Raw genomic sequence first — 26960 nt, 5'->3', positions numbered from 1 at the left:
GACGCATAGGTTGGTATTCATCCGTACATAATAAAGGCAATAGAAAAGCGCGCGGGGAAGGAACACCGGTAGACTCTACCTCAAGTTGAGCATGGGCTGAAAGCGGATAACAGTTTGGATGAAAAGGAGAAAGATAGAGAGAAAACATGATTATGTCAAAATGTGATAATGCGTAGAAAAAAATATCGTAACATTTATCGAAGCAGTCGATGAGATTCGGGATAGAAATTTTGAACAGCGGCACAAACTGACAATCAGATGAAGCGTGTTCGGTTGCGGCGATAGCATCGTGCATTCTTGCAGTGGCCAGGGTAGCAGTTTAACATAGGGCGTGATCAGCGTATCTTTCGTGGCGCCCCTCAAAATCTCTGCAGATACTTCAAGTAAGTAGAACACAATTTAAGCGTAATAAATGTCGTAATAAAGAATTCATATTACTTTCGTGTAGCGGGCAGCGAAGCTGATCTGTTCGCGCTGTGGGATCTGTTCGCGCTGTGTGTGCAAGTTGCGGAAATATTTATTTTATTTCTGCACCCTCAAGTGTAGGGACAGCAAAAGATTCCTGGTTGGGTTTGACCTCGTAAATATTGCTTTTGCAGTAAAAAGCCAGAAGTGATCTATGAAGCCGGGTTCAAGGCAGAACCCGGCGACAGGAGAAAGCGCGAAAACAGACCAGTGCTGATGGATATTTTGTTGCGAGACACGGCTGCCCAGCCTCGTAAGAGAGATTTCAAGCCGCCTTGTAAGACAAATTTCTTACTCCTGAATTGTGTGAGGTGCTTATAATCAGCAGATGCTATAGGAGGCCTGGTTTTCCCGCTTAATAACGGATGTCTTCGTTGTCTACCTGGTGTGATATACACGGCAGAAAGGAAGATATAAGAAACCCGTGACTGCTGAGGGATGCCTTGTTGGCAGGTTATCAGCAGCCTCATTAATGTCAGACAACTGCGACCAGGTACCCATATGAAATATACAAAGCTCAAATGTGGAGAAAGCCATCTGCTTAAGATGGGAAAGTAAACATTAGAAGAGAGGAGTGAGTACTGTAATAAAGAATCAGTAATGACTGCCGCTGCGGAAGGAGATGGGTCTAGCTGGCGTAGAGCAAGCACTACTGCCAGAAACTGATTAAAAAATTGGAATGTAATCCGGAAGGCGAATAGCAAAGGACCAATACAGGGGCGGACAGGATGTTCCTAGACGTGCCTTTTCGTTACATTGCCAGCGATCAGTTGCAATCATTATGCAAAATGGAAGGCTCCATATATGATCTCCTAATAATTCATTCGGTATAAAAGGCGGCACTCGCCCGCCTAGCAACTCTACAACACCAAGCGTATACATGCAAGTTTAAATCTTTCGCTGACAGCGCTTAGGGAGCTTGAATAGAAACGTGCGTCAGAAACTGTCTTTGCTGCTGAGCCTATCGGGATACTACTCGAGTAGAAGTTCCAGTGCTTCGACTGCCTTACATATAGATTTATTGCAGCTTTTTCTACTCAAATAACTTCAAGGTTTTTAGAACCCTGAATATACTCGGCCTAAACAGTTTAAAAAGCGTTCACGCTTAGTACAGCTATAACTGTACCGAAAGGAAAAAAAATGTTCTGTAGTGAGAAAAAATCTCTGCCTCTCCCGTAAGCGAGAGTAGAGTAAGCATGAAATGTTTACGGGCATAACACATTGGTTGTAGATGGTACTAGTCAAAATCTTGAAATGAGTCTAGTGTTCAACACACCACATCATACTACACTCTTCTTGTTGCGTCGAAGAGATCGCCTGTAATAGTGCGGGCTTAGGTAGGCAGCCGCGAACCGTGGCGGCCTTGGCGCTTTCGGGAGCGGACGCATAATCATGACGTTGTCAGCAGGGGCGAGCAGTCTTCTGCTGTGGCGTATCACTCGCAAAGCGATCGCTTTCCGCAAGACGCTTACTACCTCTCCTTTCATCAGGCTTCATTGCTCGGCTTAAGCAGCTGTGACGGTAGCGGCATTGAAATCCAGGACGATGCAGAAGCGTACGCGGACACGACGAGACGCAGGCCTGACAAGAATATATATGCAGCGCGTTCGAACACTCCGCAAGCGTGTATACGTCTGCCAGTCAAAGGGGGAAACGTCATGAACTGAAGGCGCAGCGGCCGGTCTTTTACATGCGCGAGTGTGGGACTGCAGCGCCATCCTTGGGGACGGCGCGGAAGGAGTTTTTCCGCCCAAAGCCCTTCCCGTCCTGGAACTCCCACCTTGCTCTAAGCGGCCCTCTCCCTTAGAGAGTCTCGTTAAATCTCGTACGGTGCCTGGATGCTCTCGTTTCAGTGCCCGGATGAGTGGAATTCAGTGCCTGGACGTTGGCTCTCGGTCTCGGCGTGACGTCACCACACTGCCGACAACGGGAGCTAAAAGCATTTCACGCTTAGAACCATCGAGAGTTGAACGCAGATCTGCGCTATCTGTCTGAAAGTGTAGTGCAGCTCGGTTTTGCCCGCAGTTTCCCACGCATCATACCTCATTCAAAGTCGTATATTTTATTTTGAGCGCGCTTGCATATATAGCATCGCCGTATTTCACTGACAATAACTTGCCTCACTTTGTGGTATACATGCTGCCTCCATGTTGCACAAATGGATTTGTAACTTAGAGGCATAAGTATGGCTGGGCAGAATTCTGCAACGCGCACTCAATACTTCACTCAGTACAGATTTCTTCTCAGCCCCACGACGACAGTACTGATGAAAGGTTCGAAACGTAATGGATCGTTTCTTCACCTCAACCACAGCTATTGCTTCCCCCCCCACCCCCCCTAAATTCGAGAGCTTTGCACACGAATGTCTCAGCACTGTCGGGCAATTTCAGCACCTGGCCTCAACACGTTATGTTTTGCGGCGCGGTATTCCAGAATAGCCTCATTCACACGCGCAGCCATTTACCTCAGATGTACTTTCTTTTCCACTCCTCAAAAAGAGCCAACTGCAAACCAGGGCTAATTAGTGCCGTTAGCGTAGCGCGTCCTAACCGATAGCTGCCGCATTCCCTTGTGTTGTCACTGTGAAGCTCCCCGTGAGGGGAGTTTTAGCGTGAAGTCGGCGGTGTCGAGGGCGTACCACCTATTGGTACATGGCCTAGGAGAAGGTACTGCAGCTAATCTGTCAGTAATGACTCTCCCTTCTCTGAACTCGCTTCCATTGAATGCTTTATCCAGGGCGTGTGGTATAGACTCAGCCTTTCTTATAGCTCCTGAAAGCACTTTCAGTGCCGTTATATCGCCAGTTTTACCCGCTTCTTAATAGTGGACCACCCCTCAGTGAACAGCGATGGATAAACGCTCAGAGAGCGCTTCTAGGCTGTTAAAGGAATGAGGAGACGGATATTGTGTTTTTTTTATTTAACAACTTATAACACTACTGTTAAGTATGTCCAAATAAGTATTAACGAAAAAATATAACAAAAAATAAAATCGAAACTTCTGCCGGCTCTCTCCGTGGCTGCTCAGAGCTCTCGCAGCACGGCCAGGATCCTGCAGCTGCCTGCATTGTCGAGAGAAGAGAGAATGAGGGTGGTGAATCAACAAGGGAGACATACAACGGACACTAAGAAATCGAGCGCAACCAGCAAATTGTTTCCCAGTGAACGCAGTGGCCCATGCGGCGTCATACAAAGCGAGACACTCAGGTACAGTTCCGCTCAGAGTGACGCACCCTCAGAAATGCTGCCTGCTCCATCAGTGACACTCCACTGCAATGCGACAAATGAAGAGGTTTCTACAGTCACAGCCTTTATTATTGCACTCTGCGCCCACAAAGAAGGAAAGTAGTCGCAGGTATACGAGCACGCTTTCTCCTTTGCATGTAGGCGTTATTTTCGGCGGTACTTTGCGCTGCAGTTAAATAACTGTTGTGAAAAGCAGGCGATGCTTACAACATGTCTCCCGTTTAAAAAGTGAGTCGACCCTTAAAAAGGAGCAGTTGACTCAGATAAATGTTTTGCACCTTAAGCAAATTTGATCTTCAGTGGCCCTGTCGCTGGGGATGCCTGGCATATTTAAAGGTGCTTGCGTAAGCTCATAATAAATTAAAGATGCAGTTAAGTCAACTCCACGCAGTTTTTGTTGTGAGCAGAGACCCATATTGTGGCTCTTCCTGGATATGTTGATCTCTGTACGGCAGGAGACGCATTTATCATAGAGAAAGTCCGATCTAAACATTTTCTCGCCGCTCGAATCAAAGTACCGAAAATGACTCCGTGATCCCCGTTTCGAAGAAAATAGCAGTATTGCCTATCCTCAATGACCTCACGCTAATAAGAGCCTTGATGTACTGTGGATTTTTTACAAAACTGGAAAGGGATGGCGACACGTGTGTTTCATTCCTTGAGGTTGCCTAGCTATTCCGTTTTTAGTGAATGAAGCCTCCTTTCTATGACTGTATGACTCCACGCGGCTAACTCGAACAAACTCGTGCGATCACACGCTTGCTTCCCGTATATCCTGCTCTGTCAACACGCGGAACCGGCCATGTGAAATACAGATTGGTGCTAGCCTACTTGGATTAGTCGCAAACTTCTTATCTACGTTTATATATGATAAGTAATGTTATCGCGATGAAAAGTAAATTGCGGTGAATTAGGTGTGATTTGAACACACGACCCTTAGATTGAGAAACGGGCCCCATAGTCCAGAAACACTCGATGGTTTGAGGCGGATTGAGGTGTACCGGTGAATGCATTGTGGTCTTTGACTTGGTGACTTGGATTACGTAACTCAGCCAGATTAATTCGATTCGTGAGATGGCTCATTGTACTTCAACGGTTTAATGCGTGTTTACGTGTGATGCACCTCAATGTGTAAGATGTGTATCGGGCATCACTGATCGGGTTAAGAGAGAGAGGTTCAAAACCGCCTCGGTGCCGCCGAGTGTGCCGCCACATTGTGATGCGTTACTACTTTGACACTGGATGTCGTATGTCTGGCGGAAAGTTTCCATCCGTCGCGGAGTCCCCCGGGGGCGTTGCGATCCCGTTCGGCTGAGGAGAAAGCGGAGCCATCCCCTACCACCCACCGCGCGGCTGCAGATAGCGGCTGCTGATTAGCGGCGGTGGTCCCATAAAGCTGTCGGTTGTGCCCTTAAAGGCGAACCTTATTCATCCTAAAAGATTTGCCACACGCTAGAAGGAAACAGGAGAGGCGGGAAGAGAGTGTGCGGTCTGGAGACAGGCACCTTGAGCGCCCGGTACTGACTTGAATGACCGAGCGTCCAATCTTCAGTGTTTGTGATAGTGGCGGTGCGAGTAAACAAGTGCGGTCTTTGCGAATGCGTCTGCAGTCAAACCTCGCTATAAGGAACCAATGGATAGAAGCTATAGGGGCCCATGTAATGTAATGTAGTTTTTGCGGAGTAAAACTTACTTAAGAGAATACGACGAGCCTCAAACAAATACCACTTGGGCTAAAGCGCGTGTATGTTCACCGAGCATCTGGCAATTTTGATACGGGCCCGCTGAACGGCTAGTGGGCCCGCTGAACGGCTAGTGGCGCATAACGTGCGCTGCGCTCGACAGATTTACTGAGGCAATTGAATTTATGCCTATTGTTAAGAAAGAGTTGCACAAACATAAAAGACGAACACAGGAAAGACGATGAAGACGGAATGAGCGCTGACAGATTTGCGTTTCGCTGCTCTCAGTAGAATCGGACTTCCTCTATCCATACTGATTCTTTCATCCTTCGGTGTAAGCGCCAAGGGATATGCTCTGAAATCAGTGTGTGATTATATTCAAGCTTATATAATTCCATCTAGTTGATTACTTTCCTAGAATGTGAATTCAGTGCTTTTTCTCTTCCGTATTTTTATTTTGCACAAATTCTGGCTCTAAGTCCCAAAATGATCAAAATACTCCACTCCTTGTACATGAGTGGGTTTGTATCCGCCATGCACCCTAGCCAATGCCAGGCCGTGGGTATGTGCCATTCAGCCTGAGGACATCATCATGAGTTTGCGCTCTTTCAATCTTCAACGTCTTTCTGTGTTCGTCTTTCATGTGTGTGCAACTCTTTCTTAACAATAGCTATGCACCAACTTGCCCAGGAAGTTTTTGTAAACTACCTGGATTTATGCCGTTGGTCCACATCGTTGCAGTAGGCCCCCTGGCAGCGCGCCGTGCCTGGTCAGGCGCCCTGTGTAGTTTAGTTTCGTTTTCCTATGTGATTGCGAGTAGCATTCAGTGTGGCGTACTAATTTACCTCCACATGCAGGGAAGCCATAAAAAAACGGGCACTCGCGATGAAACGGCCGCACCACTCGCCCGTTTTTACCGCGGCCCCTATCGGCCTCAGCGCTCAGAGAAATGAGAAATAGGCTGGAAAATTAGAGGGGACACCTGAGTATGACGCAATAGCTTTAGTGGGTGCATAGTGCGCCGTCATGGTCCGGCCGCAGAAGACGACGAAAGCCCAAGCACGCCTGCAAAGCACGCGCAGACTGGATTTCGTGGCTGCTCAACTGAATGCCAGCGGCGCGCTGTCCCGTTCCCGTCTGGTTGAGCGGATACTTCCAAATATATTTGTGGAGAACCGACAACACGTTGTGTCTGCGATTCACCTCCACAAATTTGGTGACTCCGGACTTCACGTCCTCGTACTCTGTTCCTCCCCTGCGCTTTCATCAGCCGCTTCACTAGGCTTACTACCGCCCGGAGCTCGAGACCCCACACCTACCTGCCATCATATAAGCCATGGCCATGGATCCCTCCACTCATGTACCGTCTCTCTCGCCTCTCACGCCGCCACCTCGCGAGTTCGCGGTCTTCGCCCTCAGTATCCCTGACTACTGGTCATCGGAGACGGAACTTATGTTCCTCACCATCGAGGCCTTGTTCCGCCGGCACCGCGTCACTTAGCAGGTGTCCATGTTCGACCACGTCACTGGTGCGTTCACGCCTACTACTGCAGCGCTTGTTTGTGACGTCCTCCAGTCTCCGCCTGCTTATCGCCCTTACGATTATCTTAAAGCGACGCGCATCCACCGAGCCCCTTAAACGGAGCCGGCCGTGTTCCTCGTCTCCACACCGCCGCGCCAGCCCCAGTACTCCTGGCAACCATTCTCCGACCTCCCGGACCCTTTGCTGGTTCCACCGCAGCTACGGCTGCCGAACACGCCCATGCCGCCAGCACTGCAGGAAACAGTCCGGCCGAACAGTGAAGGCGGCCGGTGTTCTCGGCCGCCAGTCCGGTCGGCTCTTCCACACGACTGACCCTGTTATTTTAAGTCGGCTACCTCATCGACACGGGCGCCGAGGTCTGTGTCCTTCCGCCTGCGTTGGCTGAGCGGCGCCGTCCTTCAGACTCTCCTCCTCTGACCGCAGTCAACGGATCGAATGTACGGACCTACTGCCAGAAGCCGGTGACTCTTGACATCGGACTCCGCCGTACCTTTCCCTGGGTATTTTGCATCGCGGTCGTGCGCTCGCCTATCATGGGCGCCGACTTTCTATAGCACTACATGCACCTAGTTGACATGCGACAAAAGCACATCCTGGATTCTGAAACGAGCCTAGTCGTCCATGGCGTTTCTTGGCGCGTTCCCCAACTCCAGCTCGTCCAGGCGCCCAGCACCGTTTCCTACCCTTTTTCCGAAATGCTCGCCGAGTATCCGGATGTCCTCCGAGCCCCGTACCTTCTAGCACCGGTCGCTCACAGCGTGGCTCGTCATATTGTGACGACTGGGCCTCCAGTGTTTGCTCGCGCACGTTGCCTCGCACTGGATCGCCTCGCAGTCGCCGAACAAGAATTTGAGCATATGCTGGAGCTTGGCTTCATCCGTCCCTCCTCCAGTTCTTGGGCATCACCCCTCCACATGGTGCCCAAAAAGACCGGCGACTGGCTCAAGTGCGGCGATTAGCGGGCCCTCAACAAGACCACAGTCCCTGACCGCTAGCCGATTCCCCACATCCAGGATTTTACATCGGCTCTTCATGGCTGCACAATCTTCAGCAAGGTCGATCTTGTGAAGGCATATCACCAGATTCCTGTGGAGCCCTCGGATGTACAGAATACCACCCTATTACGCCGTGTGGCATGTTTGGATATCTGAGGATGCCTTTCGGTCTTCTAAATGTGGTCCAGACTTTTCCTTATTTACCACAAACCTCTGACGTCCGCGCTGGCATCCAGCAGTACCTCCTATGCTCCTTGCGAAATCAGTCAGCTCGCGTACATTTTCGAATTTACCTACGACATACTTCACGTCAGCGGCAAGTCCAACATAGTTGCCGACGCTCTTTCTCGTGCTGATCGCAATGCGACGGACAATGGAAGGCCAATCGTCGAGTTCCCGGCTATGGCTGCTGCTCAACGAGCCGATGCCGAGCCGCAACGGTTTCGTACGCACGCCACATCCCTGGTGTTAGAGGACGTCTTGCTCAATGACTGCGCCGTCACCCTTCCCCCTACCTTCCTTCCTCCATACCGACGAATCGTCTTTTATGCCCCCCATTTTTCGCCCACCCTGACATCCGCGCAACACAGTGCCTCACAGGGCTTGTTATATCTAGATTTGCAGCAACGTCGACGTTCGCCGCTAGTCGCGCACGTGCCTCAGCTCTGAGCAACGCAAAGAACATCAACACACTGCGACTCCGCTTCGCACCTTCATGTCAGGACGCCCGCTTCAGCCACCTGCACTTCCCTTTCTCCCTCCGGCAACCACCGCTACCTGTTTACCTGCATTGACAGGGCCACGAGATGGCCTGAAGCGAGGCCTCTTCTGGACATAACGGTGGAGTCCATCGCAAGAGCCCTCACCACACTCTGGATAAGCCACTACGGTTTCCCTTACACCATTACGGCTGATCGTGGTCGTCAGTTCGACTCCACGTTATTTGCCGGTTCGTCTCGACTCCTCGGCGTCCATCATATCTATGCGGCCTCTTACCACATGATTTCCAGCGGTGTCATTGAGCATTTCCCCCTGCAGTTGAAAGCTTCACTTATGGCGTACGTCTACTTTCCCTTCACCATGGATTAAGCACCTTCCCTCCGTCCTGGTCGGCCTCAGCACCGCACTTCGCAGCGATTCTTCTCCCTGTGCAGCAGAGCTAACGTCTGGCACTACTCTTCCTGTCCCTGGCGAATTATTCGAGCCCTCGCCACCCACGCCTGCTGACGTTTCAGATTACGCCTACCATCTACGTAGCGCTATGAGCACTGTTGGTCCACCACGTCAGCGCCGGTAGTTTCCTCGTGTCCACGTTCCCCCCCGACCTTCAGCGGTGCGCTCACGTCTTTCTTCGCCATGACGTTGTACACCCATTCTTACGGCCGCCATACGATGGTCCGCAACAGGTGCTCCTGTGTGCTCCTAAGCACTTTCTCCTGGTCATCAACTACCGCGAGGTCACTATGTCCGTTGAGCGTCTTAAACTTGCATACCTTGACTACGACGTCATCGCCAACCGTGCAACTGCATCTCCTTCCGACCATGCCAGTCCTCGCTGGGTACGGTTCGCGCCAAAGGTATCCGATTTTCGCCATTCAAACCTCACTCATGGCTTCATCGCCACAATTGGGGGTGGGGGGGGGGGGGGGGTTATAGTGTCCCATCGCACACCGGCCGCTGAAGACGACGACAGCCCTAGCACGCCTGCCAAGCACGCGCAGACTGGATTGCTTGGCTGCTGAACCGAATGCCGGTGGCACGCTATGCCTTTCCCGCTTGGCTGAGCGGGTCTTACCAAATATATTTGTGCAGACCCGACTCCGACTTGTGTCTGCGATTACTCTCCCCAGGTTAACGCCCATATATGCAAATTGGCCATTCTGATCTTTACATTCATAGATCTCTAGGAGTCCTCGTACCACTCGTGGCGCAGTGGTGCAGCAGTGAGAGATCTGGAATGGCAGGTACTGCCATCGGTGGGGCATGTACGTTCCAGGTACTTCCTCCTGGACAACGTCTCGCGATCCGTCATTAATTTAACTGCCAGCTGCGACGGTGCTCAGTTTGCTCACAAACCAGTGAGCAGGTTGTGATGATGCCACACGGTCACGTGACCGAGGTTGGCCACCCAAGTTGCTTCTGCCCGGATTTTCCGCCGATGACGGCGTATTTTCTGCACAACGGTAGCCTTAGCGCTGTCAGGTTAAAAAATTCGGGAGACACATATCCCTGTTGCCAGCAATCTTATTTCCCGAACAGAGCATTAAACGCGCGGACACAGCGTCCCCGGCGCTTCCAATTACGGGTTACCCCCGAGCGATCAGGCGTTCCATTAGCGGCCTGCATGGGCGTTGATCAGCGCCTAGAAAACGAGTCCTGAAGCTTGAGTGTTAGACGACAGGGAGACGCCTATTATAAATATTTAGGCCTGCATTCTGATAACAGCCACGGTAATGGCGGGAGAGCAGCGGCGACTCTATTGGCAGTACCCGTTTTTGGATGGTTTCACAGAAGGACAGACGAACATGCAGGCCTCAACAATGTCAGGACACATCAACTGCTGACTAAACTCCACGTATGCTGTCCTGTGTCTACAAAATGATAAATGTGTCCGAGCATGCGATATTTGCGGCCAAGGTCACCTACAGCTGCAACGAAACAACGGTTTCAACGAAGAAATCGCAGGATCCTTGAGTATTCGTTATAACCAGGTTCAACTACGTTTCCTTTCATTTTGGTTCTCATATTAACTTGTCGTTTTGCTTCATTATTATTGGCTAGCTTTCTACCCTATCGGTATCCGACAAGAAATTCTCAAGAAAATAAGCGATCTGCTTTCCCAATGCACGGGAGTGCGAATCCAGCATAACAGCAGTGATCATACCCCAAGAAAGCGTGCGTATTACCCTTTGGAGCGCTCAACGAGGGGTAATCCGAAAAGATGCGGAGAATTGGCTAGGCCGTTTTCGCAAGTCGCAGCTTCTTCGCGCGAACTCACAATAAAGTTTTGATCTCTGTCGTGATAGCGCAACCTATTTCGATTAAAATGCTAAATTCTGAGTAACCAAGACCTGTGGTCCTCCTGACGAAGAATAATAGTGATGTATAAATACTTTGGCGGATACAAGGCCGAGGGTCACACCGGTGAACATTCCGTCAAAGTTAGGTTATATAGACTACATATGTACCCACCAAGGGAGAAGATCGGGCAGACGCCGTCATATCTCAGTTTGTAGAAGACCGCATGCGACAGGCGGGTGCCGTGGGTTCGGATCCCAGCGGTTGCCATGAATATGCCTTTTCGTCCGCTTTCTAATCATTATATTTGAGGCAAAAAATGGTCGCTCTAATAACCCAGTTATAAAACAGGAATTAAAGAAGAAAACATTCTTCAATGCTTTATTCGCTTTCAATGACTTTCGTTTTGCATGTGTACATGCACCGCTGCATTTATATAATCTTTTTTTATATTGTTACTTCTACATTTTCAGTTGATGTCCATTTGTCCAGATGGGCATACATTCGGAAATTCTAATCAACATCTTAATATCCTAATCACCCAATATCACTTGAAGTTCACAACTGACCTGTAAATCTACGTCCAAATTGCTGCCAATAAAGGAAAACTGAGTTACCGGAGGAATTATCGCGCTACAAACGCGCTTACAGACTCGCAGTACGGGACGAGGTTGCTTGAAGGATGCCGGCCTTAAGCCGGAGGGCCAAACATTCTGCCGTATAACGTCAGTCCTACAGTCATCCTTCCGTTATTTTGGGAACTACCAGCGAGCGACCAGAATGTATTGTCTCGAGCGTCTTTTATTATCTAAAGTGGTAATATTCAACAAAGATTTTCGATGTATTATGGTCAACACAAGAAGACATGCGAGCCTACTATAATGTAGAAGTGCAAGATACCGGGCTAGTTGGTATTGCATAATGAAATAAAACCCTACATATGTGTCCTACATCGAAATAATATTTCAGTTGTTAGTCAGCGCCCGTGTCCGTGTTTTGCTCCTTCGCGTTTCGTCCCGTCCCTTGCGCTGTTTTATTTCATTATCCTACTATAAAGCACAGGGCACAGCATAAGCCCAAATGAGGTGAGATTTCCCGCTATTTGCTTGATTACTCATTTTGTAAATACGTACTGAGAATTTTTTTGGACGATAATCGCCATTCGTAGAGGTTTCACCTCGGAACTTATTGCTTTGTCAAAAAGAAGAAAGGGGCGAAAAACAGCTACTCAGTTCTCCCTCCCCCCCCGGCCCCCCCAAAAAAGAAAAAGAACATTAAAGACGGGAAGGTTTACGTATGCTTGACCGACAGCCCGAGCACAAGCAGGTCAGTTTGATCCCATTTCCTTTGAAAATGGGATCACGCCCTGGTGGAGTGGCGCCCTGGTGGAGTACAGAGCGCCACTAGATAGCGGTGTTTACCACGAGAGGCACCCTTATTCATATATCGTTGTTCTTTATCATGGACTGCCCCTTTCGATAATTCTTTCCCGCCTTTGTGCAGCGCCCGCTTGCACGAAGCTAATTAGACAGTCTAGCTGCCACTGTAGTCGCAATGGTATACTTTAGACCATGGCAATAGATAGGTCTGGACCCTCCACCGGATTTGATGAAAGGAAAAGCGCATAAGTGGCTCACTTTGCAGAGGTACACCTCAACCCCGCTGTAACAAGAAAGCATCAACTCTAGCTAGAAACAAGCTGTTAGTTGGCGCTCGTGTTTTTCTCTCACGGTGGGGTAGAGGTGTGTATCAGCAGATTAAGCCAGTTATATGCCTTTCGTGAAATCTATGGGAGTGTTTAGGCTGCGATAAAGGCTAAACTGGGAACTAGGCTGCCTAATCTTATTCGAGGTTTGTACACTCTTTTGCTTTTGTGTGAAGGAAAGGCACATGACTGGCTAACTTCCTATGTTTCACTTAAACCGCGCAGTGCCAGAAAAAAAAAAGGTTTCCTTCTTGTGCTATCCCTTCAAGATCACCTTACGCGTGTGATGCTGATGCGTTACATGGCTGCCCTCGTACCTCCTATCTTGTGTTCGGCTTGAGCAAAGCCATTTCAGCTTTCGCTGTAAAACCCTGGAAAGCCCATGGCCTAGTTACGGGTGAAGTACCTACTGTTATTTAAAATGAGGAGACTACCGCTGCCACCAGCAACCCGCCAGACCTAAATACCAGCTGTGAGCTTATCTTCTGCATGCTATGTTCTGAAAAACTTACTGGCAGCAACGTGCCGGTTCTGATTAGAATCAATAATGGCTGCGTTTGGGCGAGTTGGTTAGACATGTTAAACCTGGAAAGCGCATGAAAACAACGGACAACGTGTGTCTGTCTCTTTCTGTTGTCCGTTGTTTTCATGCGCTTTCCAGGTTTAATATAAAAAATCTGATTAGAAGTCGTGAAAACAAAACGTTGCCCATCAACGCTATCCGCATTACATTACAATATCGATAATTCTCAGCTAGTGCAGGTGGGAACTTTGCGGCAGACGGCTCAATCATTCCGAAAACGTGCATTAACCGGCTGCCCTGAATACAAGGTTCGGAGAAGAAGCTTACAGGGAAGTCCGGCCAGTGCACCATAGCAACTCACCGGAGAAGGCTTAGAAGTAAACTCAGCTCGCAGGTTGGTGGGTCGGCGCCCCATGGCCTCGACAGCGGCGGTGGTGGCAGTCGTAAGGGGTTCCTCCTACCATGGCACTGGAACAGCGTGGCCCCGAGGCCATGAAGCGCTTGGTGAGCTGAGCGGCCGGTGGCTGCCCAGGTGAGCGCAGGGCATGGGCGGCGCATTGCCCGCAGCACTCCCGGCAGAAGCCAATTCCGAGTCCAAGATCGTTCTGCATCGAGACTTGAAGCCCGCGGGCACTTTGTTGGAGCTTGTCAGCGGACAGGTCGAGACGGACTGGATGGACGCCCACAAGTTGTGGATGCCTGATGAAGGAATGGGCCTAGAGAAAAGATGGCGTGCGATCGATGCCTCATGCAGCCCGAGCAGCTGACTCGAGAACCCCTCCGGAGATCCTTTTTCCTCCTTCTCGTTCGTTCGGCGGGTGCGCAAGGAAGCCCCAATATTCCTGAGCATGCGATTAATTTCAATGCACAAATGAATTTCTCGTCTACGGTAATGGAACCTGGGCGTCCGTCACATCCATGGGCTTCTGTACGTGCACTATGGAAGGTGAAGAAGTTGGAATGTCTCTCATGCCAGGCCTTCTCAAAAGATAAAGACGTAGATGAGCTTCGAAAAAGATGCAGACATGGACAAAGGAAGAAAAACCTGTATTTGACTACAGTCTTCTCTAAAATGCAACCATTTTGCCGCTTTTGTTCTGAATGTTTCATTAGGTCTTTTTCGCATAATGATAGCAACAGACGCCTCGCATTGTTACGAAAAGGCACGTCTGGGAATATTCTCTCCACCCCTTTATTGGTCCTTTTCTCGTCGCCTTCCGGATTACACTCCAATTTTTCAATCAGTTTCTGGCAGTAGTGCTTGCTCTAAGCCAGCTAGACTCATCTCCTTCCGCAGCGGCAGTCATTACTGGTTCTTTATTGTAGTACTCGCTCCTCTCTAGGAATGTTTAGTTTCCCATCTTAAGCACATTCCTTTCATTGCTTGCTCTACATTTCAGCTTTGCATTGTTCATATGGGCACCCTGTCACAGTTGTTCAGAATTAATGAGATTGCTGATAACCTGCTAAAAGGGCGTCCCTAAGCAGTCACGTGTTTGGTATCTCTTCCTGTCTGCCGCGTTTATCACATCAGCTAGGCAACAGAGACATCGGGTATCAAGCACAAAAAACGGGTGTCTTATAACATCTGCTCATTACGAACATCTCAAACAATTCTGGAGTAAGAAATTTGTCTTACAGGTTAACTTAAACTCTTTCTTAGGATGCTTTGCAGCTGTGTGTCGCCACTAAATTTCCATCAGCACTGGTCTGGTTTGGCGCTTTCACCCGTGAGCGCATTTTCCTTGAGCCCGCCTTCATAGAACCCTTTTGGGTTTTTAGTGCAAAAACAATATTTTTAAGGGGTCAAACCAAAAAGAATCTTGTGCGGTCCCTGATCTTGAGGGTGCAGAAGTAAAATAAATATTGCTGAGACTGGGTTTCGAACCCGCAGTGGCGCATCGCGAACAGATCAGCTTCGCTGCCCACTAAACGTGAGTAATATCCATTTTTGAAATGATGTTTATTACGCTGAAATTATATTTTATTTACATAATCTATTTTCAAAGATTTTGGGGGACGCCACGAAAGACACGGCGATCACGCCTCGCGTCAAACTGCAGCCCTGTCCATTGCACGAAAACACTATGCATGCTACCTCCGCAACCGAACAGGCTTCTTCTGCTTGTCTGTGCCGCTGTTCAAATTTTGTAGCAGGAATCTAATCTACTGCTTCGCAAAATGTTACAATATTTTTTCTATGCATTATTACACTTTGACTTAATCATTTTTTCTCTTTCTCTCTCGCCTTTTCATTCAAACTCTCATCCCTATCAGTCTATGCCCTACTTGAGGTAGCGTTCACCGGAGATCCTTCCCCACTTGCTTTTCTTTTGCCTTTATTGTGTAAAGATGAATGGCAATCTCTGCGTCCTGATTCTTTGCCGATCTGCCAGTGTAGGTATATGACACCTTTTGAAAGGTTAACCACAACAACAAACTCTCGCGGTGTACATTGCACATCACCGTCTTAATCAACTTCCATTTGCGGCGCGAGCAGATCAGATCAGCTAAACCTCAAACAAGGTTAAACACTCGCTTTCACACGTTTACTTGGTTTAACCCTGCCACTTTTTTACCACCGCTGCTCTTCTTTGAGAACAATTTTAGAGGAGCAACACTTGCAGCAGCTTGCCCTTTATTTGAGTTGCCGCTGTTGCTGTCCCTTGTCCTCTCTATCTAAACAGCAACAAGCCCATCTTTCTGCTTTAAATGTGCACCCGAGTATCAGTGTTATGCCCATTACTCGATTAATGTTTGTATGAATGAACTTCGCTATCGACTATGCCGATGACGAAGCAGATGAAACACTTACTACAGTTGTCGATACAAATTATGAGAGTGCCGTGGCACTGCTGCAGCTCGACATTACAGAATCCATGCAATGGTTTCTAAAAACCCAGATATTAGTTAAGTTGTCCTATAGACAGGATTAATGTTTCCATATCTCACTGTTCTCTATAAATTCCGATTTATTCTCAATCCCCCAAATGGTCGCCCCGGGCACGCCCTCCCGTTGAGTAAAATTCAGTAAAATACCTCGGAGTCTACTTCGTTTCTGACTTGGCGTGGAACAAAAACCCCCTTTATCTGCATGCTACTTTGCAAATCGTTTTCATAATGTACCATTTTCAGTCGCTTGTTCTAATGCGACTAAAAAAGAAGTGATCCTCCATTCCTTCAAATATTCTGTTGTACGATACTGTGTAGCTAGTTCTTTCAACTGTTAAACCTTTTGAGAAATTAAAACTGATGGATAATTAACCAGCATTCTTAAAAATATGCCCCAAAACACCAACCAGCCTTCTCTTGGGCCTAGGTCGTTTAAGTGGCTGGAACTTGTGGATTTTGACGCTCTTTCTCTCCTTTATTGTCCCCAAATATTTGTGGAAAACTGAATTCTCTCAACGACGCAGCCCATGTAGAGCTTTACGTACTAATACGGGTTTTGTAAACACTTCATTAAGAACGCGTTACTGAAAAAGAACAAGACTGCTCTAGATGCCCCCCCCCCCCCCCCCCCCCCCTCAATCCACCACACTTTAATAGCCTTCCTAATGCAGTGTTAGAAAAAACTACACGATTCGCAGGAAAAACAGCTTTAATCGAACTTCAGAAATTATTGGTACTTCAGAAATTATTTCGATACTTTCCATACAGTCGGTCACATCATTGCGTATGTATTCAACGGCATGGTTCAATGTGGTCAGTTTTTTTTCCATGAAAGAGTGTAAGAACACATGTGAACTGTTTAACTTCTTTCATCTACTTCATGAAATACTATTCGTGAGCTTTGAATGTTTTTTGCAACTTTTAGTTTATAACATTTTATTGGGCTGAGTAAGTACATATAGCATTGTTTGTGAACATTGATTCTCTCCCTACTGCTGGATTCTGCATACATGCCATGCATAGTCTTTGGCAGCCCTGGCAAGATATCACATATAAAACAGCTTACAGCTGTTGACAGCTTACTCGGCCTCGTCCACCTGATAAAATGAAACCAAATAAAATGAGACAAAATGAGCAAGGCTTAAGGGACCTTTAGTCCGCTAGCCAACCTTTCGACAAAAGGACTGATTGTCTGGTGAAGTGCGGTTATCAAGGTCGCATATTAAGTAGGGCTTTCATTGCGAGAACGAAAGAACGGTGGGGTATCAGAAACTGCTAACTGGCTTTATAAGTTTGTATCGTGGCGTGCACAAAATTAATTTATGCATTTATTATCCACATTGCCACAGGCATTCTATTGGGTGAGGGCATAAAAAAGACGAGAGAGATGACAGAATCAGTGCCAGCCACACAACTAATCAATGTCGAAGCAGAATAAACGATAAAAGGAATGAATACAGCAGTCACAAAAGTACGCATGGCATGAAACCTTAGAAGTGGTCATTGTTAAACCGGTTAAACCGGTTCTGTGGTTAAACCGGTAAGGTTGCGTCAGCAAGCAGCAACTGTTTTGCCCGAGGCGAACGCACATATTTATTTCCCGTTTCCCACCCGCTTACTCTCTCCTCTCTCCACATTCCGACACATGCGTCGAGAGGGCGCGACTAGGCGCGCGGCAGCGGCGGTGGCGCAGCGACGGTCTTGCCGCCTGGTGGAGCGCGGCTGAAACGGTTGCGATTGCAACGGCACTACATCTCTTTGACCCCGGTCACCGCCGGGAGCTACGCGACGGCTCGAAACCTGGTGCAATACTGCTTACGCAATAAAAAATCATTAGATGTAATACAGGGAGTGTTTTAGGCAAATTGTTCCAGTCGCGGTTAGTTCTTGGAAAAGACAACCGAGGTACATTAGCCTTGCATATAATCTGCTGCACCTTGAACATGTGGTTCACGCGGTCGGAGACATCGTGAAATCCAAGTAAATATTTCTCCTTTTCAAAAACAACAGCGCAGTGATAAACCGCATGAAAGAACCTCAGTTGCAACTTACGCCGAGGGTTTTCCGAATGATCGCATCGCAGTTTTTCTTGCGAGGTCTGCGCACCAATATCTGCTGTAATACCCTGACAGAAGCCGGGCAGCTGAATCTGAACTCTTTACACTTTCTCTATAGCGTATTGCTGGGGTCTCCAAGCTGTCCTAGGCATATTCAAGAATAGATCTAACATTGAACATAGAGAGCAATTCTTTAGCGAGCACTGGCATTAGGATGCAAAACACCCAAAGCCATCCCAGCTCACGCTGCAACTTAATCAGTCTGTCTCTGTCACCTTAGCTCAGAGGTAAAATAAACTCAACTACTCTGAAACTTAATTTAAAGCTGTACTATTCACATTGCAGCTACTCACGTATGGATTGTCTTTCCTGGTAAATTTCATGCACACTTTTACTTAAATTTAAACTCGTATGCTATTTTACACACCATATGCTGATTCTTTCTAGGTCTTGTTGGAGAACGTGCACATCATCCGCGCCTCTTATTTTTTTGTCTAGTATGCAATTATCGGCGAATAAACGTATTCGATATCGGGCTCTATCACAGTGAACAGCACATAGATTCTTGAGGTACACCGGACGTGACACTTTTGAACCGAGATCGAACCCTGTTAACTATGTCAGAATACTTTCGTAACGATAGATACGATCTTATGCAAGCAATAACCCGAGGATTAATGTTATATGATGCAAGTCTTTCAATTCTTGAAGAATGTGCTGCGGTGTCAAATGCCTTCTGGAAACGCAAGAAAGCATAGTGAACTTAGAGTCGGTGGTGTCGGGCTTCACCTAAGTCGTGTGTGAATACGGCTACGTCTGTAGTACAGGAATAATGTTTCCGAAAACGGTGTTCGCTTTACTTACACTGTTCATTAATAAGGCGAAGTTCAAGTTATCACACTGCTGAAAATTTGCGAAGGAAGCAGAAGCGTCTGAGTGGTCTAGCAGAGCGCCAAATACGCCACAATACGTATGGCTAGAGACCCCGAGAATATAACGGAGCCCGTGTGTGGAATAAAGTCACAATTGAAGCTGAAGGAAACAATTTTTCGGCATCTTTAAAACGTGCTTTGTTAGTTTCCATGGAAATCTAGGAATGAAGACGTTTGTGTGATTTGATTTAGAAATTTTGTTTACAGCTTACTATGATGCAATCGACCAAACCTCATAGTTTTGTAATTCAGCTCTGAAACTTTTTTTGTACATTACTGAAGTGGGCTGTAATAGTGTCCGGCCATGATAAGGTCCGGCAGTGATATTGTTGGGTTTACTGGTTTTTGAAAATTAATAATATAAACAGATAGCCCCCAAAAAAATTACTGTGCGAACTATGGCGCTCAGCTGGAGCAGGATATTCCTTGTTGTATTCGCGCGTAGGACCAAAACCTCTTGCGTTCGATGAAGCGAAGTGCTAGTGAAATGAGAACAAAAAGTACACGAGGTCGCATCTCAAGAGTAATTGTAAAAACAAATGGCGCATGTTTTTTAATGCGAAGGAAATAGACCTTCGCGATATGGTTGGCAGCCTAACAGGGCTTTGGCACTCCGCAATTCAGCGGTTTGACGCCGCGCAGTAACTAGCTTGCTGCAGCTACTGTGCAACAGCGCCATGCCCTGGGTTGTCTCATCTCGAAGGGCGACCGCTCGTCGCGACCCACAGCAGCAGAGCAAACGATCGAACGCCGTGCGAGAAATTTATCAAGTGTGATATGAACTGCGGTAGACTGGCGAAGTTCATCGTCACTGACTCATTCTTCTTTTTAAATTTTTATTAATTCCATTTCTCTCACAGTTCATCCAATTTTCGCATTCTGCTTTTACGATGCCGCTGCTCCTGCCCTAGGTGAAGGGGGCGGTGTATTTTCGAAAACGACCTCATGTAAGCAAGAGAAAATTCTTCACACTCAACTTACCCCTAGTTCAACGAAAGAACACTATATTTAGAAACTGCACCTAAATTCAAAAGGCCAACGGTTCTTGGCATAGTTTTCTTGGGCAACTTGATTTGGGGTAACTCTCCGGTTCATGAAGCGCAACACAGACACAGACGGCGATAAATGATTGCACAGAAGCATTGCACGAACTCGCTTATTTGAGAACAGCACACAATTTTAATGACTAAAAACGACACCAGAAAAAAAAAGACAGAATATAGAGTGTAGGTACAATCAGCTCCATGGAGCCGTAAACTTAAACTGAAGTTGCTAGCAGCGCTTCTCGGTGCGTGTCTATCACCGTCTGTTGTAATGGCAGTATTTTGCTCCCTGCAGGCCAGCATATCAGAATGTTAGTGCATTTAGTTCGAACTACGGAGGGAGCTTTTCAGGAGCAGCCAATATTCGACGCTTATCGCAGCATGGCGTCCTGGCATTTCCCACTAAACTAGATACACTTATTGGAAAACTGGAGCTTCGAGCGCGGTATTTTCTTCGGGGCTTTGAACGCGCTTGTCCGGAAAGACTCGAAGCTGCGCTTCTTAATGGCATTCTTCACACTACGCTTGTTTCATTATTTAAACTACGGTTGACTATGGGTCATCGAACTACCGGATTAGCGATTTTTTTAGTTCCCAAGTTTTAAGCATGAAATGCTTTTAGCTCCCGTTGTCGGCTGTGTGGTGACGTCACGCCGAGACCGAGAGCCATCATCCGGGCACTGAAATCCACTCATCCGGGCACTGAAATCCACTCATCCGGGCACTGAATTCCAGTCATCCGGGCACTGAATTCCAGTCATCCGGGCACTGAATTCCAGTCATCCGGGCACTGAAATCCACTCATCCGGGCACTGAATTCCAGTCATCCGGGCTCTGAAACGAGAACATCCGGGCACCGTACGAGACTTAACGAGATTTAACGAGACTCTCTAAGCCCTCCTACGCGACCGCCATGCAAGCGCCGGTTGGTCTCCAAACGAGACAAAAAATAACTGCTGCCAGTGCCTTCTCAATGTTTATCAAGATATCAGTGGAGCTGTGGGTTTGATAACGCACGGAATTATAATTTCCGATTTCTAATAACGCGTGCAGAAAGCACATAAGTGCCACGTTACACTTCGTTCTCATACGTGATCTCTTAGGGGCTTCGCGCATCGAAGCAAAGCCGCGCAGGCGCACAGGGGCCCGGGGGAGAAGCGCTGCGTTCAAAGGGCAAGGCATCGCGCCGAACGGGTGGTGGCGTTCCTCCCTTCCTTTACGGTGCGGTTCGGGTGTCCACCGAGATGGCAGACAATTACTGCGCCATTTCCTTTCCTCAAAAAACCTTGCGTTCAAATGGCAAGGCATCGCGCTGAACGGGTGGTGGTGTTCCTCCCTTCCTGTGCGGTGCGGTTCGGGTGTCCACCGAGATGACATTAGGCCCGTAAACATTTCATGCTTACTCTACTCCGGTTACGGGAGAGGCAGAGATTTTTTTGATATCACGAAGTCAAAATTTCATTAAATCCGTGATGAACAAGCACCCCACAACGGGACTGAGACACCACATAAGAAGCGAAGAAACAGCACAAAACTGCAGACAACAAACTTTATTTCACCTCACAGATCGTACAGTTTGAATGAGGGCGGACACACATCGCGCCCTCGCCCGCCTAGCAACTCTACTGCACCAAACTTAGAGTTGCAACTTTAAATCTCCGGGACAGCGCTTTAGGGAGCTTGAAGAAAAACGTGCGTCAGGAACTGCCTTTGCCACTGAACCTATCAGGATACTACACGAGTAGAAGTTTCAGTGCTTCGATTGCCTTACAGAGAGATCTATTTCAGCTTTTTCTGCTGAAATAACTTCAAGGTTTTTCGGCAACCCCGAATATACTCGGCCTAAACTGTTTAAAAAGCATTCATGTTTAGTACAGCTAAAATTCTACCGGAAGGAAAAAATGTTCCGTAGTGAGAAAAACCATCGAGAGTTGAACACAGATCTCAGGTATCTGTCTGAAAGTGTAGAGCAGCTCGGTTTTGCCCGCAGTGTTCCACGCATCACACCTCATTCAAAGACGTATATTTTATTTTGAGCGCTCTTGCATTTATAGCATTGCCGTACTTCACTGACAATAACTTCCCTTATTTTGTGCTATACATGCTGGCTCCATGTTGCACAAATGGATTTTTAATTTAATAGGCATAAGTATGGCTGGGCAGAATTCTGCAACGCGCACTCAATACTTCACTCAGTACAGACAACTGAACTTCTCATCCCCACGATGACAGTACTCATGGAAGGTTCGAAATGTAATGGATGGTTTCTTCGCCTCAACCACAGCTATTCCTTCCCCCGCTTTGCACACGAATGCCTCAGCAATGCCGGGCAATTTCGGCAGCTGGCCTCAGAACGTTATGTATTGCGGCGCGGTATTCCAGAACAGTCTCATTCACACGCGCAGCCATTTATCTCACATGTCCATTCTTTTCAACTCCTCAAACAGAGCCAGCTGCAAACCCGGACTATTTAGTGCCGTTAGCGTAGCGCGTCCTAAGCTAAAGTTGTTGCATTTACTTACTGAGGGATCACGTGTTGTGACGATGAAGCTCCCCTTGAGGAGAGATTTAGCGTGAAGTCGGCGGTGTCGAGGGCGTACCACCTATGGTTACATGGCCTAGAAGAAGGCACTGCAGCTAATCTGTCAGTAATCATCTCCCTTATCTGAACTCGCTTGCATTGAAGGCTTTATCCAGGGCGTGTGGTATGGACTCAGCCTTCCTTATAGCTCCTAAAAGCACTTTCAGTGCCGTTTCATCGCCAGTTTTACGCGCTTCTTAATAGTGGACCATGCCTCAGTGAATAGCGATGAATAAACGCTCAGAGAGGGCTTCTAGGCTGCTAAAGAAATGAGGAGACGGATATTGCGTTCTTTTGATTTAATAAATTTTAACAAACTCTTAACTGTTAACAAAAAACACTTAACAAAAAAATAAAAAAAAATAAAATTGAAACTTCTGTCGGCTCTCTCCGTGGCTGCTCGCAGCACGGCCAGGATCGTGCAGCGGCCTGCGTTGTCGAGAGAAGAGGGAATGAGGGTGGTGAATAAGCAAGGGAGACATACAGCGGTCACTAAGAAATCGAGTGCAACAGACATACAGCGGTCACTAAGAAATCGAGTGCAACCCAGCAAGTGAACGCTGTGGCCCATACGGTCGTCATACAAAGCGAGACACTGAGGTACAGACAGTTCCGCTCAGAGTAACGCACCTCAGAAATTCCGCCCCCTCCATCAGTGACACCACCGTAATGCGACAAATGAAGAGGTTTCTACAGTCACAGCTTTTACTATTGCACTCAGCGCCCACAAAGAAGGAAAGTAGTCGCAGGTATACAAGCACGCTTTCTCCTTTGCATGTAGGCGTTATTTTCGGCGGTACTTTACGCTGCAGTTAAATAACTGTTGTGAAAAGCAGGCGATGCTTGCAACATGTCTCCCGTTTAAAAAGTGAGTCGACCCTTAAAAAGGAGCAGTTGACTCAGATAAATGTTTCGCACCTTAAGCAAATTTGATCTTCAGAAGCCCTGTCGCTGGGGATGCCTGGCATATTTAAAGGTGCTTGCGTAAGCTCATAATAATTTAAAGAGGCAGAGAAGTCAACTCCACGCAGTTTTTGTTGTGAGCAAAGACCCATCTTGTGGCTCTTCCTGGATGTGTTGATCTTTGTACGGCAGCAGACGCATTTACCATAGAGAAAGTCCGATCTAAACATTTTCTCGCCGCTCGAATCAAAGTACCGAAAATGACTCCGTGATCCCCGTTTCGAGGAAAATAGCAGTGTTGCCTATCCTCAATGACCTCACGCTAATAAGAGCCTTGATGTAACGCAGATTTTTTACAAAACTGGAAAGGGATGGAGACACGTGTGTTTCATTCCTTGAGGTTGCCTAGCTATTCCGTTTTTAGTGAATGGAGCCTCCTTTCTATGACTGTATGACTACACGCGACTAATTCGAAATAACTCGTGCGATCACACTCTTGCTTCCCGTATATCCTGCTCTGTCAACACGCGGAACCGGCCATGTGAAAGACAGATTGGTGCTAGCCTACTTGGATTAGTCGCAAACTTCTTATCTACGTTTAAACATGTATTTGATAAGTAATGTTATCGCGATGAAAAGTAAATTGCGGTGAATTAGGTGTGATTTGAACACACGACCCATAGATTGAGAAACGGGCCCCATAGTCCAGAAACACTCGTTGGTTTGAGGCGGATTGAGGTGTACCGGTGAATGCATTGTGGTCTTTGACTTGGTGTGGTGTCTCAAGGACATGCAGTGGCGCGTGCTTTGTTAATTACGACTTCTAATTAGTGATTACGTAACTCAGCCAGATTAATTCGATTTGTGAGATGGCTCATTGTACTTCAACGGTTTAATGCGTGTTTACGTGTGATGCACATCAATGTATAAGATGTGTATCGGGCATCACTAATCGGGTTAAGAGAGAGAGGTTCAAAACCGCCTCGGTGCCGCCGAGTGTGCCGCCACATTGTGATGCGATACTACTTTGACACTGGATGTCGTATGTCTGGCGGAAAGTTCCATCCGTCGCGAAGTCCCCCGGGGGGCGCTGCGATCCCGTTCGGCTGCGGAGAAAGCGGAGCCATCCCCTAACACCCACCGCGCGGCTGCAGATAGCGGCTGCTGATTAGCGGCGGTGGTCCTATAAAGCTATCTGGTTGTGCCCTTAAAGACGAACCTTATTCATCCTAAAAGATTTGCCACACGCTAGAAGGAAAGAGGAGAGGCGGGAAGAGAGTGTGCGGTCTGGAGACGGGCACCTTGAGCGCCCAGTACTGACTTGAGAGACCGAGCGTCCAAGCTTCAGTGTTTGTGATAGCAACGGTGCGAGTAAACAAGTGCGGTCTTTGCGAATGCGTCTGCTGTCAAACCTCACTATAAGGAACCAATGGATAGAAGCTATAGGGGCCCATGTAATGTAATGTAGTTTTTGTGGAGTAAAATTTACTTAACAGAATACGACGAGCCTCAAGCAAATCCCACTGGGCTAAAGCGCGTCTATCTTCACCGAGCATCTGGATATTTTGATACCGGCCCGCTGAACGGCTAGTGGTGCATAACGTGCGCTACGCGCGACAGATTTACCGATGTAATTGGATTTATGCCTATTGTTAAGAAAGAGTTGCACAAACTTAAAAGACGAACACAGGAAAGACGATGAAGACGGAAAGAGCGCTGACAGATTTGCGTTTCGCTGCTCTCAGTAGAATCGGACTTCCTCTATCCATTCTGATTCTTTCATCCTTGGGGGAAGCGCCAATGGATATGCTCTGAAATCAGTGTATGATTATATTCAAGAATATATAATTTCATCTAGTTGATTCCTCTCCTAGAATGTGAATTGAGTGTTTTTTCTCTTGCGTATTTTCATTTTGCACAAATTCAGGCTCTAAGTCCCAAAATGATCAAAATGCTCCACTCCTTGTACATGAGTGGGTTTGTATCCGCTATGCACCCTACCCAATGCCCCGCCATGGGTATGTGCCATTGAGCCTGAGGACATCATGAGTTTGCGCTCTTTCAATCTTCTACGTCTTTCTGTGTTCGTCTTTCATGTGTGTGCAACCCTTTCTTAACAATAGCTATGCACCAACTTGCCCAGGAAGTTTTTGTAAACTACCTGGATTTATGCCGTTCGTCAACATCGTTGCAGTAGGCCCCCTGGCAGCGCGCCATGCCTGGTCAGGCGCCCTGTGTAGTTTAGTTTCGTTTTCCTATGTTGTTGCGAGTAGCATTCAGTGTGGCCTACTAATTTACCTCCACAAGACAGTTCTCTTATGCATTGAAGTCCTGTAGTGGTGCTGTTAGGGTTTGTGCATTTTTATTCATGCAGGAAAGCCATCAAAAAAGGGGCACTCGCGATGAAACGGCCGCACCACTCGCCCGTTTTTACCGCGGCCCCTATCGGCCTCAGCGCTCAGAGAAATGAGAAATACGCTGGAAAATTGGAGGGGCCTATGAGTATGACGCGGTAGCTTTAGTGGGTTCATAGTGTGCCATCGTGGTCCGGCCGCAGAAGACGACGAAAGCCCCAGCACGCCTGCTAAGCACGCGCAGACTGGATTTCGTGGCTGCTCAACTGAATGCCAGAGGCGCGCTGTCCCGTTCCCGTCTGGTTGAGCGGATACTTCCAAATATATCTGTGGAGAAACGACAACGCCTTGTGTCTGCGATTCATCTCCACAAATTTGGTGACTCCGGACTTCACGTCTTCGTACTCTGTTCCTCCCCTGCGCTTTCATCAGCTGCTTCACTAGGCTTACCACCGCCCGGAGCTCGAGACCCCACACCTACCTGCCATCATGTAAACCATGGCCATAGATCCCTCCACTCATGTACCGTCTCCCTCGCCTCTCACGCCGCCACCTCGCGAGTTCGCGGTCTTCGCCCTCAATATCCCCGACTACTGGTCATCGGAGTCGGAACTTATGTTCCTCACCATCGAGGCCTTGTTCCGCCGGCACCGTGTCACTTAGCAGGTGACCATGTTAGACCACGTCACTGGTGCGTTCACGCCTACTACTGCTGTGGTTGTTTGTGACGTCCTCCAGTCTCCGCCTGCCCATCGCCCTTACGATTATCTTAAAGCGACGCGCATCCACCGAAGTCCTTAAAGGGAGCCGGCCGTGTTCCTCGTCTCCACACCGCCGCGCCAGCCCCAGTACTCCTGGCAACCATTCTCCGACCTCTCGGACCCTTTGCTGTTGCCACCGCAGCTACGGCTGCCGAACACGCCCATGCCGCCAGCACTGCTCACTCGCGGGAAACAGTCCGGCCGAACAGTGAAGGCGGCCGGTGTTCTCGGCCCACAATCCGGTCGGCTCTTCCACGCCAC

This window comes from Amblyomma mixtum, chromosome 3, assembly GCF_055824585.1.
Source record: "Amblyomma mixtum isolate Tamu chromosome 3, ASM5582458v1, whole genome shotgun sequence".
Classification (NCBI taxonomy): domain Eukaryota; kingdom Metazoa; phylum Arthropoda; class Arachnida; order Ixodida; family Ixodidae; genus Amblyomma; species Amblyomma mixtum.
This window is presented reverse-complemented; position numbering follows the sequence as displayed.